Raw genomic sequence first — 13,340 nt, 5'->3', positions numbered from 1 at the left:
ATGGTTAAGCGAACGGTAGTCACGGTAAGTTTCGGGTAAGTTACAATTCTGTTTCAAGCTAGTGTGTGTTTTGCCCTCGTAGAGAGCGAAGTTATCGAGATTGTGAATCGCTGTGATTTATAGCGTGTATTATAAAAGTTATTATGCTTAAAGTGACGAGCAACGTACCGACTGTAGAATTACTGTGTACTAAAAGTTTGTATCGAGAAAGAATAAACTGGTTTAATCAAGGAAGGACTTGTATCGCTGACGTTCCTAGGAAAGACTTTCTACCGAAAATTAATAAACAAGCAGATACGTAACAGAATGTTAGAAATGAAGGAAAAGAAAGGTATTTTTACATAGTCTATCAGGAGCAAAGTAATGCTCCAGGAATATCATTGCTATGCCTTAAACATTGTAACTCACTTGGTTCACAATAAGCGGAAGAGCACCCACGTTATTAAAATACCGAATTTAAGATCTTGTGATTGGTAAAAAATCTTAAGTATGAAGCAGGTAATTAATATACAACCAATAGATTCCGCAATACTCGACGAATGAGGATCCAGGTAGCTAAGTAGCTTGTATTACAGTTACAATCAATAAACGAGCATGAAAAAGGAAAAATGCAGTTGTACATTAGTGTTCGATTTTTTGGCATTAAATATTATTTGCATATTAAGTTATTTATAGAAGTTCTTATTTAACGTTAATCAATAATACATGGAATATGTTAAATCTTTGCTGGTTTTATACCAGACATTCACGACGGCAACGTGTTTTTTGAGCAGCACGTGTGCACGTATGCTACTGAAAATCGATTCCTGGAATTAGTATCTAACAAAGCAATATACAGCAGTTTTCCTGCGAACACTATTTCGGGGCCTTTTAACCTGTCAACACTGTACAAACGTATGAAAGAAATTTTTAGGTTTTCGTCCATAATGTAATCGTTTCTGGTGCATTTTACTCTCTAAAAGCAAAGTGTGATTTCACACTTTTATGGGCATGAACTGACACGGGAGCTACACCCAAAAAGAGTGAATTCACACCCTTCGCCGCAAAAAGTGATTTCACACCCACAATAAAATTATGCAATATTATATATATAGTAAGATTTATTGTAAATCTATGAATTTTGAAAATTGCTGTTTTCTAAATATTATTTTCATAAAATGTATAGTAATCAGAAAATTATGTTAATGTCAGTGATTTTGTAACAGTTTTTTTATTTTATTTTCACACACCTTTTGTGTCTTTTCATTCTGTTCATAAATTCACTTTTTTACATTCATATCAAGAATTCTAAAAATACATTTTTAACGGTGTGTATTCTCACTCTGTCAGTAAAGAGGTGTGTTGGTGGAATCACACTTTTTTGTCTCAGAATATATTGTCTTATATATATAACGTTAACACTAAATAGAAATGTGCTTGTCACGTGAAAACAAATCGAATTTTTAATAGATTTAGAAACTGTTTACAGTTTGTTACGGATTTCGCGCAAAGCTACACGAGGGCTATCTGCGCTAGCGTCCCTAATTTAGCAATGTAAAACTAGAGGGAAGGCAGCTAGTCATCACCACCCACCGCCATCTCTTGGAGTACTATTTTACCAACGAATAGTGGGATTGACCGTCACATTATAACGCCCCCACGGGTGAAAGGGCGATCATGTTTGGTGTGACGGGGATTCGAACCCGCGACCCAGAGATTGCGAACTCCTCCACAGTTTGAAACAAGTTGTACCAAACTTGGCAGGTAAACTCTATGCGACTCTACTCTTTTTTATTTGGGATATACCAAGGGGGGCTAAAAAGAGTCACCCAGGGATGACGGGTGTGTAGGAGTAGATTTGCAGGGTAATTATGTATAGCTAGCTTGACACACTTGCTTAGCAGCAACTGGCGGGTATCTTAATGGTGTTCCCCTCCACCGGTAAGGATCCCCTTTAGGGTAGCTGTAGAAGTAATTAGGGATAATGGGGGGAGTTTATTCGGCACATCCTACCTATGAATCATGATACTGGTCTTTAAACCCCGCAGCGGAGTGAAGGTATTTTATGTTAGTCATTAAAAAAACAACAAACTCGTATTATATACTGAATATTTCATTGTGTAAGATTTGCATCGTATGTTATTTGTTGGCCCGGCATGACCAGGTGGTTAGGGCGCTTGATTCACAATCTGAGGGTCGCGGGTTCGAATCCCCTTCACACCAAACATGATCGCCCTTTCAGCCTTTCAGCGTTATAATGGGACGGCTAATCCCACTATTCGTTGGTAAAACAGTAGCCCAAGAGTTGGCGGTGGGTGGTGATGACTAGCTGCCTTCCCTCTAGTCTTACACTGCTAAATTAGGGACGGCTAGCGCAGATAGCCCTCGTATAGCTTTGCGCGAAATTCATAACAAACGTATGCTATTTATAGAATAGTACATCAATAAGATAATGTTAAGATTACATTAAATTGTTTTAGTTTGTTTGTAGTTAGGAACAAAGCTACATAATGGGTTATCTGTGTTGTGCCCACCACGGATATCGAAACTCGGTTTCTAGCGTTATTAGTCCGCAGACTTACCGCTGTGCCACTTACTTTGCAAAGCAATAAAAAAAAAGACAGTTGCGCGTTCATTATATCAAAATTACAGTGTTTCAAGTGTAAAAGTTTTAATTATCTAAATACTATTGGTTTTAGATAGCATCTGAGCGCATGCTAATCATTTCAGTATTTATATAATCTAGAGATTAATAAGTATGGGAGAAGTACTAATTCAATGACTAAAGAATTCGAAGATTTATTGCTATTAAATTATATGATCTGATTAGTAAACGTAGCTCTTGCTAATTGTGAATATTATATAAATAACTGTTTGATTTGTGATAGACACAGCGTAGATAGTCATTAAAACAAACGTATTTAATAACTCGTCTGGAACGAAACTTTATTCCAAGGATGTCATGATCTTTTATGTGGAGACGATCTACGTTTTAGAACACTGCAACATATAAAATAACACATTATAATCTAATATCATAAAAATAAAAAACGCGCTAATGTCTAAAATAAAAAGATTGAAAAACTTTAATATTGATGAAGCCCAAGAGAAAGGGCGATCATGTTTGGTGTGTCAGGAATTCGAATCCAAGAGAACTGAGATTTGGTGAGAAATGGTTTAATATAAAACTAGATGTTGTATTTTTCTCTCTCTCTCTTTTTACCCTTGATGTGTTCTACGTTCGGAGAGACTGGAAGTATTTGTTCTCAGAATTTCTACTTCAGAATTAGTTGTCCTGTACACAAACCTTCTCTGTATTAATAACAATTAACGGCGCCCACTTTCGTTAGTCCTTTGTCAGTCTGTCTGTCTGTCAAGCTTACTGTTCACGTGCACTTCTAATGCACATTGACCTAAAACAGATGAAAGTTAAAAGTATACGACTTTGGGATAACTGACTTAAAAATAATTAATATACTGTTCTGGAGGCAACTAACTTTTGGGCCACACAGTAATAGTTTCCTAGTTTTATGCTGTACTGACTTACATATATGTCTATATTCATTGGCTGTAGGATAGGCATTTGTAGCAATTTTTACCATGGAGAATTGAAATGATAAGTTTGTTTTGGAGGGGGTGTACATTGTTAAATGTAGAAGTTAATTTACAAAAGTTTCTATACGCATCAACTGTAAGTTCGAATTAATTGTTATTTACTAGAAGTAACAGCAACATTGTTCGATTACATTGAAACAGATCCTGTTCTGTTGCATTGTTCACTTGTTAAGAAATTATTACTGTCAGCCAAGATGGTAATACTCAATGGATGCTTATAAATGGCTTATTGGCATCTAGAGATTAGCTTCATTGTATTAAGACAACTAAGTCTGATGATTTTACATCTTTGGTAGTTATAATCGAAACTTCAAAGTTTTGCCAAATCAGATAAAACGTTTCTGCTAAGAGACGTTTTACTCTCGAAAGAAGCGCCATTTATTACCATTCCGTATGTTTAAATGTGAAATATGTTTTATATGAATGCAGTTGTGTTACTTTTAATATACAAAATCTTAATTTATTATATTGCTAGTTTTATTGAACATAATGGTGAATTTTATAAATTTCTATGTTCATTAGCGTGGAAAGGTTATTGAATATATTAGCGATATTTGTGATTATTGACACTAATTTTAACATTTATTTATCCATTTATCTCTCTATTCAACCACCTATTTTTCGAAGCCAGCTTTATTGATTTATCATCTTGGTTGCAAATAACTATCATAAATAGCGTGCATGCGCTCTTTCAACACCTTTCTTGTGAGAGCTGTGGTTTGGATTACAGGAAAAGTAACTATATTAACGTAACAGCCTGGAGAAATATTCTACTATAGATCGAAACCAGATTAAATTATTTACGGTCTTCACAGAACTCTTGAGAAAATCTGTTTTCCGGAGATGGATGACAGTGATATGTTTTAAACTGTTTTACGTTTTAATGGCATACGGTTCTTGTGTGTCTGTTTCCAAATATATATATATATCGTAAGAAATTAATAGGCCCAACGGTTGTAAAAAAAATAAATAATAGTAAACTAATTTAGTCTACAATTATTTAACTTTAATTGTAAGAAGTCCTTAAGTTTTAAATATATTGTTGAAAATAAAATGCCCTTTAAGTGATTCAGGCGTGGTCCGTGTGAACCTTGCAGGCGTGGTCAGTGTGAACCTTGTATCCATAACGGTCAATTATGCTAGTCAGCTAAAAGTAGTCGAGTAGGTAGTGAGCGATATTTATTGATTGCTCTCTATCTTGTCAGAAATTCTAAGTTAGGAAACGGTTATGTCTGAAACTTGGGATCTCTGCCCTATCTGTTTCACTCATATATCGCATAAGGTGTCGTTCAGGTTGAAAAATAGAAATACCTCTTATTTTTGTTTTTTAACGTGAAGTTGTGGCTCATATCGGGTGAACAGTAAATTTATGCTGAAATCCAGGATTCGATTCCCCTCGGTTGATAAAGCGTAAATAGCCCACTGCTTAACTCTGCGCTAAGAAAACGACAAGAACATGTGAAGTTGTGGTATCCTCAGGTGCACTGATTTACCTATCATGTAGTAACCGCACATAAAAATAACGTTCGGACAAGAAATACATTTCGAAGTAAAGCTGAATTATGACTTTGACCGAGTTTGAAGCAAGAAAATAATCTAAACAAAGTGAGAAAAATCTTTATTGATAAAAACAAAGTGGACGAATGCACTGGAGAGAAGACAACACCTTTACTGGTGGCAAAGACTAGACTGTTAAACTGAGAGCTTGTTGAGCGTGTTGAAAATTTGAATTTATTTCAGACTACTAGAGCGTAGGATTATATACAAGATTCTGTAATGTCATCCCTCTCAGTGCACATGCACTACCCACTTCACTGTTGGACAATCTAATAGAGAAATGAGGAAGGATACATGCTCAAAGTATCACCTGGCCCACAGTGGAAAATATTACTGTCAACCTTGATATAGTATATTCTACTGTACAGCACTCTTTCCTATGAGAAAGCGTATGTTATACCCAAGGGTAATTGACCCAGAACAATAGGTAATAAGACCAAAAGGAATTTAGCTACACTCCTTGAATAAGGTTCCTACACAAACGTATATGTATCAAAAATGTTACATTCTTGGTAGCCTGAAATTATCGCCCAATTAACTAAACAAAGCAAGAAATAATAAATGAAATAAATAAATAGACTTTGGAGTATTAATTTTAATAGAAACATTGGACGTTAAAATGCTGCTTTCATCGAGGATACACTAGGCCACAGCTATATAACAAGCTGTCTTTAATTACCAGAAGATTGATCAAATGTTTTACATCAGTTTGAGGAAGTGTGATGGATATGCACATTGTATGTCAAGTGGACTTTTATGTGAAGCTATATTATAGTTATTTTCAAATTATCTTGATAATCTCATTTTTCTTTATATAACCAATTTCTATTACTTTAGAATCATTACATTCTTTTGATATTCATTCTATATTTAAGTTTTCTTATTTTAATTTCTAAAGCAAATAACCCGTGAATACTTGAGTTTTATTTGTTTTTAAGTTCAAGGTTATTACATACACAAACTACACAAACCTTATACATTTTCTTTGTACACTCCAAAAGTATGCTTATAAGGGATATCACACTAACGTGTTAATACATGTTACTTATTTTCTTCTACCTGTAAAATCTTATTTTCACGAAGTTTTAGATATCGTCGACTTAGTAAAGTTCCAATATTTATGTGCGGCTGCTTGTTGCTTGGTCTTTAAAGTACATTGTGTATTGAAGCCATCAGAGTGATCAGATGTAGTCTACTTCAAAAACAAAGGAAAAGCCATCCATAAGAAACTCCAATTTTCCCATTTAGTTTCAAATTTTTAATACACAGTTTAAACATATCATCTTCCTCAGAAATGGTGAATGAAAATTAGAAGTTTTATGTAGGAGAGTTGAAGTTCATTGCGTCTCTTATCAAATATATTATTTACCTTTAGGTACGAATATTTATTGTTAAAGCTTTGTGGCACTTGTTGTTTCTGCTTTGCCACTTTTTTTTCTATACTGGATGTAACTGACCATAATAAGAAACAGTTATAACAATAATCTATATGTCTATATAATATATATTGTCGATTTGTGTACACCGTATGCATCAATAATAACACAAGTCACATACGTATTACACATATAGCCCCCAGTAGCACAGCGATATGTCTGCGGACTTACAACGCTAGAATCCGGGTTTCGATACCCGTGGTTGACAGAGCACAAATAGCCCATTGTGCAGCTTTGTGCTTAGGTTCAAACAAACGAATTACACATATAATTATTTATGCATATTCTTCGAGATCATCCTGCTTTCTTCGTACATATTTAAAAATTACGACTGTCTTAAATTGCTAAACCTCTTACTTGATGCTGCTGTTCTTTGCTAAGCGCAAAGCTATAAAATCGGCTATCTGCGCTGTGTCCACTGCGAAGAATTGAACCCCGGATTTTTAGCGTCACGATCCCCAAGCTTATCGCCGAGCCAGTGGGAAGCCTCTTTCCTTATATAAGTTAGTCACTCGTTTTTTGCACTTTGCAAAAAATTCAAGCCTCGGTTCTAAGCCGCTGACTTTTGGGTATGAGAATAAGGGGTGTTTAAATGTTCTTAAAATAAATTAGTGAGCTGAATAAAAATATCCCCCTTTTACAATGTTGTTGTATCTTTTCTTTATAAGCCTCTTTTGAATATTCGTCTCATATATCGTAATTAATCCAGATAAATAACGATCTAATTTTGGCGTTACCTGTGCTTCAGAACGTTAATTATATGTATTATCTGCATGTACTACAATATGAAGTTTTGAAACAGCTATTTATGGGATAATAGATTTATTTCTGTATAACTTTTCGTTTCAGACAGTGAGACATGATCAAGTACAAGTACATTCAAATTACAGATACGTCCAATCAAATAATTTGGTTTATACTACTGGCTCCCTCTGCTTTTAAGTGTAATTAATTTAATACAAATAAAATGGCACTCTTGATGTTTTATTAATGTTAGGTTTTGATTCTTTCATTCTTTTTTTGAAATAAATCTGGAAGCACTGTTAGAGAAATAAAGCTATTATCCCACAAATAACTTTTCAAGGCTTCATATTTTTCGTATATTAAGTAGGTACTTCCTAAAGAGCAATGTATGTACTACCTTATGACAAAGATAGAGAAAAAACATCAACAAATGTACCGCTTCTATTTAGATTTTTCGAGTGGACGACGACGTTTCGGTTAATTTAGAACAGAGAGCGAAACGACGTTCACTTCAAAAAACCAAGAGCCATTCATGACAACATTCGATTTCCTTATATGTACACATTACAATTGACAAACATTATAAATATTGCTTTATATCAAGAACAGTTTCTCTGTTAATAAGGTCTAATAATTTATATTTTTCTGTTATGCAGCTCTAAACTTTCTAATGACGAGCTGAGAAGTTGGCAACATGAATATCAAAAGAACGTCGAACATTCACAAGATCCGGAACATTCCCTTGCAAATGATAGACGTATCTGATCAGTACGATATTTTGAAGGAAATTGGCGCAGGTGATTATGGGAAAGTAATGTTGGCTTCTCTCAAAAACCGACATGAAAAGGTTGCTTTAAAAGCAGTTCCCAAGGCAACTACGACTCTAAAAGATTTTCAGATAGAATTTCATTACAGTTACGTTCTTTCTCCACATATGAACATTCTCGATACCTACGACGTAGCCTTTGAAACTGTGGATCACTATATTTTTGCCCAGGAAATGGCGCCATCTGGTGACTTATGGCAAATAATTAAGTACCAGAACGGCTTAGAAGAAAGTGATGTAAAACTTGTCGTGAAACAAATTACATCAGCTCTTGAATTCATGCACAGCAAAGATCTGGTTCACAGGGATGTTCGAGCTGAAAATATATTAGTTTTTCAGTCAGACTTTACCAAAGTAAAACTAACTGACTTCGGACTTACTCGACGATCTGGGACGCTGGTAAAAAAGCGTAATCGCTGTCTTCCCACATGTCCGCCAGAAATTTGGGAGGCAGTTCATCTGGAGGGATATATTGTTGAAACAGGTTCTGATGTGTGGCAGATGGGTATGGTCATCTTCGCAACTCTTCTTGCCAAATTGCCTTGGCAAAAAGCTGACATCACAGATTCCTACTTCAAAGATTTCGTGCAGTGGCAGAAGAGGAAGACAACTCGGATTCCAAAAAAATTTAAAATATTCACACCGCGATTGCTCCGACTTTTCCGGCGGTTGATGGACCCTAAACCGTCAAAGCGCTACGACATAAAAGAGATATACAAATACTTGAGAGATAAATGGCTATTTTATCGGACAAACAACATCAATAAAACTCCTGAGAATTCAGACCAAAGTGGGACGAGAGAAGAAACATTGGGCGAATTTTTGCTCAATTATGGAGCCTATGTAAATGAAGCCCATAAAGAACAGGGGATTCATGACTGTATACTCTCAAGTTCCAGAGATAAGACTAGTTAGTACTTTGTCAAACACCAGACTAGGATATATATATATATCCAACATTTGTTGATAAAGTAATGGTTCTCAAACCCTTTACATATATATATATATATATAAGCCTGGCCATATTTATCATCGCCTTAAGAACTTTTAGAGACGCTGGTAACTTTAAATAAAGAGAACTGAATGTTGTTACACCAGAAAAAAGGGCGAGAACACATACTGAAAAACTATCATCGAAGTTGGACTTTCAGCCCTGAATTTTATACATACACTTATGTCTGGAGTGATCAGCATCTTGTGTGTGCATAATGTTGATGATGACCCAGAACAGCTTTCAGAACCTCTTTTTTTTTTTAAGAATAGATAGCATATGATTACTGGTACATCTGGATGTTTCGGTATAGACTGCTTCCGTCATTAGAAGATTCAATAAAACATTACTCGTTCAATGAAATTTGCATAATAGATATTAGATAATAGATATTGCATAATATATATTATTATAGGTATTAGATAGATATTAGAATATTGATTTTTAAGCTTGGTATGTTTCTGTGTTTTCAATAGAACTTATGTATTAAGATCTCCAAAGTACAAACTCACTAAAACATTTATTAATACATGCCTGAAATTAACGAAATAAAATTAAAATACGTACTATAAGAACAGTTATACTAGATAAATGTGCAAAAGGTAAGAGAGCTTAAGTGTGCAGTAACAATATAATATTAGAATAGAATATGGCGGGGTTTTACAGATTATTAACACAATAAAACATGCGAAAACCAGTTTTTTATTGTCAAAGAGTTATCAGTAAAACACCAGAACTAGGATATATAGATTAGTCCTAAATCAATATACTAAGCTAATAATGCGAAATAATACAATTAGATATATTAAAACATATAAACACTAGTAAGTGATTTCTAAAAATAATAATAATAACTTATTCCTACCGTTGATGGTGTTTTAGATTGTATTTCAGTTCACTATATATTTTACGGCTTTTTCAAATGTATTTATACACTTACATCAAGGTTAATACTAATAAGCTCTAGCTTTTATAAGAACTGTTTCATATACACGCTTTAATTACATACGTCATATAACAGCGTTCATAGTTTGTAAAACTTTATAATGAATTATCTGTGCTGTGCGAACTTCAGGAAACAAACTCCGAATTTTAGCGTTAGAAGCTCTCAAGCTTACCGCTGAGCCACGTGAGGGCAATATTCATAATAATTAATAGACAACGTATTAATTAAAATAAAGCGATAGTACACAACTGGTCATTTTGACAACAATAGTTCTTTGTAAGTAAGTTTTATGTTGTTTTTGATGCTTTCTAATTAATTAATAGATTATTTTATATGTGTTGGAAGCCTTTAAACAGCCATGTTTTTTTTATAATCATTAACTTGTTCGTATTTTCATACTAAACATAAACCTAACAACAAGACGATGAATAGGGTATCATTTTGAAAATATTATCTCAGTCATATCACCGCAATTATACAAATGCACCAATTAAAATAACACTGTATCGATTTGTCTAATAGGTTTATCTCTCTTTAGACTTTCTGATTATATATTTTGTTCATGTGCACGCAAGTAAATTAGCTTCAAACTTACCGACTTCTTAATTAATCAGAGATTTCCGTCCCTCCACTCAACTGCAACATTATTAGCTTCTAACTCTCAACTTCTTAATTAATTGAAGATTGTCATCCGCCCACTCAGCAGTCACATCATATGTATAGTTCAGTTGGATAATGAAAATGTCGTACATAATCTGGTCCTAGTGTTTCGTTGCATTAGAAATTTGTAAATGTATAGTGTTGTACACTCTGCTTTTTATTGATTTAAACGATTGTATTGTGTTTAGCAAGAGGGAGTTTTGACGTAGTTGTGATAGGTGTAACTTAATGACCAGAACTTTCTTGAAAATTTAGGAAATTATTTGAGCCATAGAAAATAAGAACAGGATACAGTTGTTTAAAGATTATTGATTATTGAATTAGTCAGTGAACTTAGCAAATGAAGTCAGTTGATGATTATTTGTTGAATTAGGTAGTGTGTTAGTCAGATCACGATCGTCTTTTAGTGTCAGTTAGTTAGTCAGATGGCTCATTTTAGTGAATATTTATTTCGTATTGTGACAAAGAAATAGAGATATGATAAAGTGCCGTACATGCAAGAGAAGTAAGCAAATAAGTGAAATTGCTATATTAGCGTCTAATGTGAACTTGGGTCTATCACTAAACATCAGTAAAACTGACTCGCAGAACCTGAAGTTCAAGAAATGATGAAAGTGTTTTTGTTATATTAATTAAGTGGTCTGGACTTTCTATTCTTCATTTTACCTCAAAATCTGTCAGGAATAGAATAATTTTGATAGTATCTAGATTGAAAGCGAAGATGAAGATAAGTGCTCGAAGCAAGACCGGAAATTTGCTGGAAATGACGAAACGGTGGAAAGAAGACCGAGAAAAAAGAGACAGAAAATTGAAATTCGATAAAGAAGAAGGGAAAAGAAAGAGAGAAACATTGAAGATTTGCCTTCAACGAGCATGGCGTTCATTCGCATGCTTTCTGATATATCTTCATATATAATACATATATATATATATATATTATTTTGATATGTCATCGACAGCGTTATAATTATTTAGCCTATCTCATGTAAAAACTTTTTAAAACTCTCTCTAATGAAAATTAAGTAAAATGCGATTACAAGTTTCTTATTAAGCACAATAAATAAGGATTTCTGCCCTTAGACAGTGTAACTTACTTATTTATATTGATTACCTATATTTTAAAATGATATTTTTAGGAAGGCAACAATGATATTTTCAATAATATCAGTCCCCTGGTGGGACAGAGGTAAGTTTACGGTTTACAACTTCACAATCAGAGGTTCAAATTTCCCGCGGTAGACACAGCAGCTATCCAAATAAGGTTTTGCTTTAAAACAAAAAACAATGATACCAAAAAATTAAGCAAAACTTATTTAAAATTAATGAATATTTTAAGACTGGGTGTTTGAGATTATGAATCAGTAAAATATGTTGTTGTTGTTTTCAATTTTGGTACACGTCGGGTCAAATAGGCGAAACGTTTTTTGAACTTTTATAAAAACAAACAACAAAAATGCCATTACAATGTACCATAAAAACAACAATAACGAAGCTTGTAGTGTTACAATGTTGCTTGGAGGAATGTTCTCTGATGCAGCTCCAATAACATGATATTTTAAACAAATAATACTACGAATAATATTCTTTAAGTATATAGTTAACATTGGATAATTGAAAAATGTATTAAATCATATTATAATAGTGTGATTTAAACACCAGGGAAATTGCATTTAGCCATTAGTAAGAAATTATCATTTCTGAAATTGGTTAAAAAAATATACAGACAAAGTTAATATAGTTATCGAAAACGACAAAAGATGGCAGAACATAATCCCCTAAATACGCGCAAAGTTGCTTACGGCATTATTCAGTAAAATTCATTAAAAGCAACAAACAGGACTTATATGTTTTATTGAAAATAAAGTTAAACACAGCTTACCGGTAAACGTTTGTAAAAAAACACTATTATCTCTTGTACGTGGCAGGTCTCTATATTTTCAATTAGATGTAAATAATAAGCTTTCAAAACACTATATAGTGATGTATCGTCGATGATGCAAATTGTGGCGTCACGGGTGACACGTCTCTAGCTTATGTATCTGGTTCTTAACGAATTCCCAACCATATTTATTTTTACAGCAGATAAATATTTTACGTCTCTTTCTGAGGAGAAACGTTCAGATAGGAAGAACATTAAACAATTTAGTTTCGTTTGTTTGTCTAAAGTTAAGCACAAAACTCTGCCCATCACGGGTATCGAAACCCAGATTCTAGCGTGTACGTCCGTAGATATACCGCTGTGCCACTTGGGGACAAAACGATTTAGAACCAGTGGATAAAACATTTCGAAAAAAAAGTGACGTCACTGTTCCTCATGGAAACAGAATAACTCCACAGCAGAGCATTTGAGTCAGATATGGTCAGAGAAACCGCACCCTAACCCAAGTAGAAGAACGTCTTCATCCACTCAAGGAAAGCTATGTTTAGGAAAAATTATCTTCAATTAAGAAAACAACACTTTATGAAGCTGAGCATATCTCTAGGTACTAGTTACAAGATAGCAAGCAAGAATTTGGAGTTGAAAATGGCTCACAGTATTAAAGTTCACGAGCTTGCAGCCTTTTCTCAATATAAACAGAAAATTTC

At 33.9% G+C, this 13,340-nt stretch overlaps 1 pseudogene; it reads left to right on the top strand.

The window, feature by feature from the left end:
- Positions 1-10,233, top strand: part of LOC106466364 — a 26,902-nt pseudogene extending 16,669 nt beyond the window's left edge.
- The last annotated feature ends 3,107 nt before the right edge of the window (positions 10,234-13,340 follow it).

The sequence above is a fragment of the Limulus polyphemus genome, unplaced genomic scaffold (genome assembly GCF_000517525.1).
Source record: "Limulus polyphemus unplaced genomic scaffold, Limulus_polyphemus-2.1.2 Scaffold2237, whole genome shotgun sequence".
Taxonomy (NCBI): Eukaryota; Metazoa; Arthropoda; class Merostomata; order Xiphosura; family Limulidae; genus Limulus; species Limulus polyphemus.
This window is presented reverse-complemented; position numbering and strand designations above follow the sequence as displayed.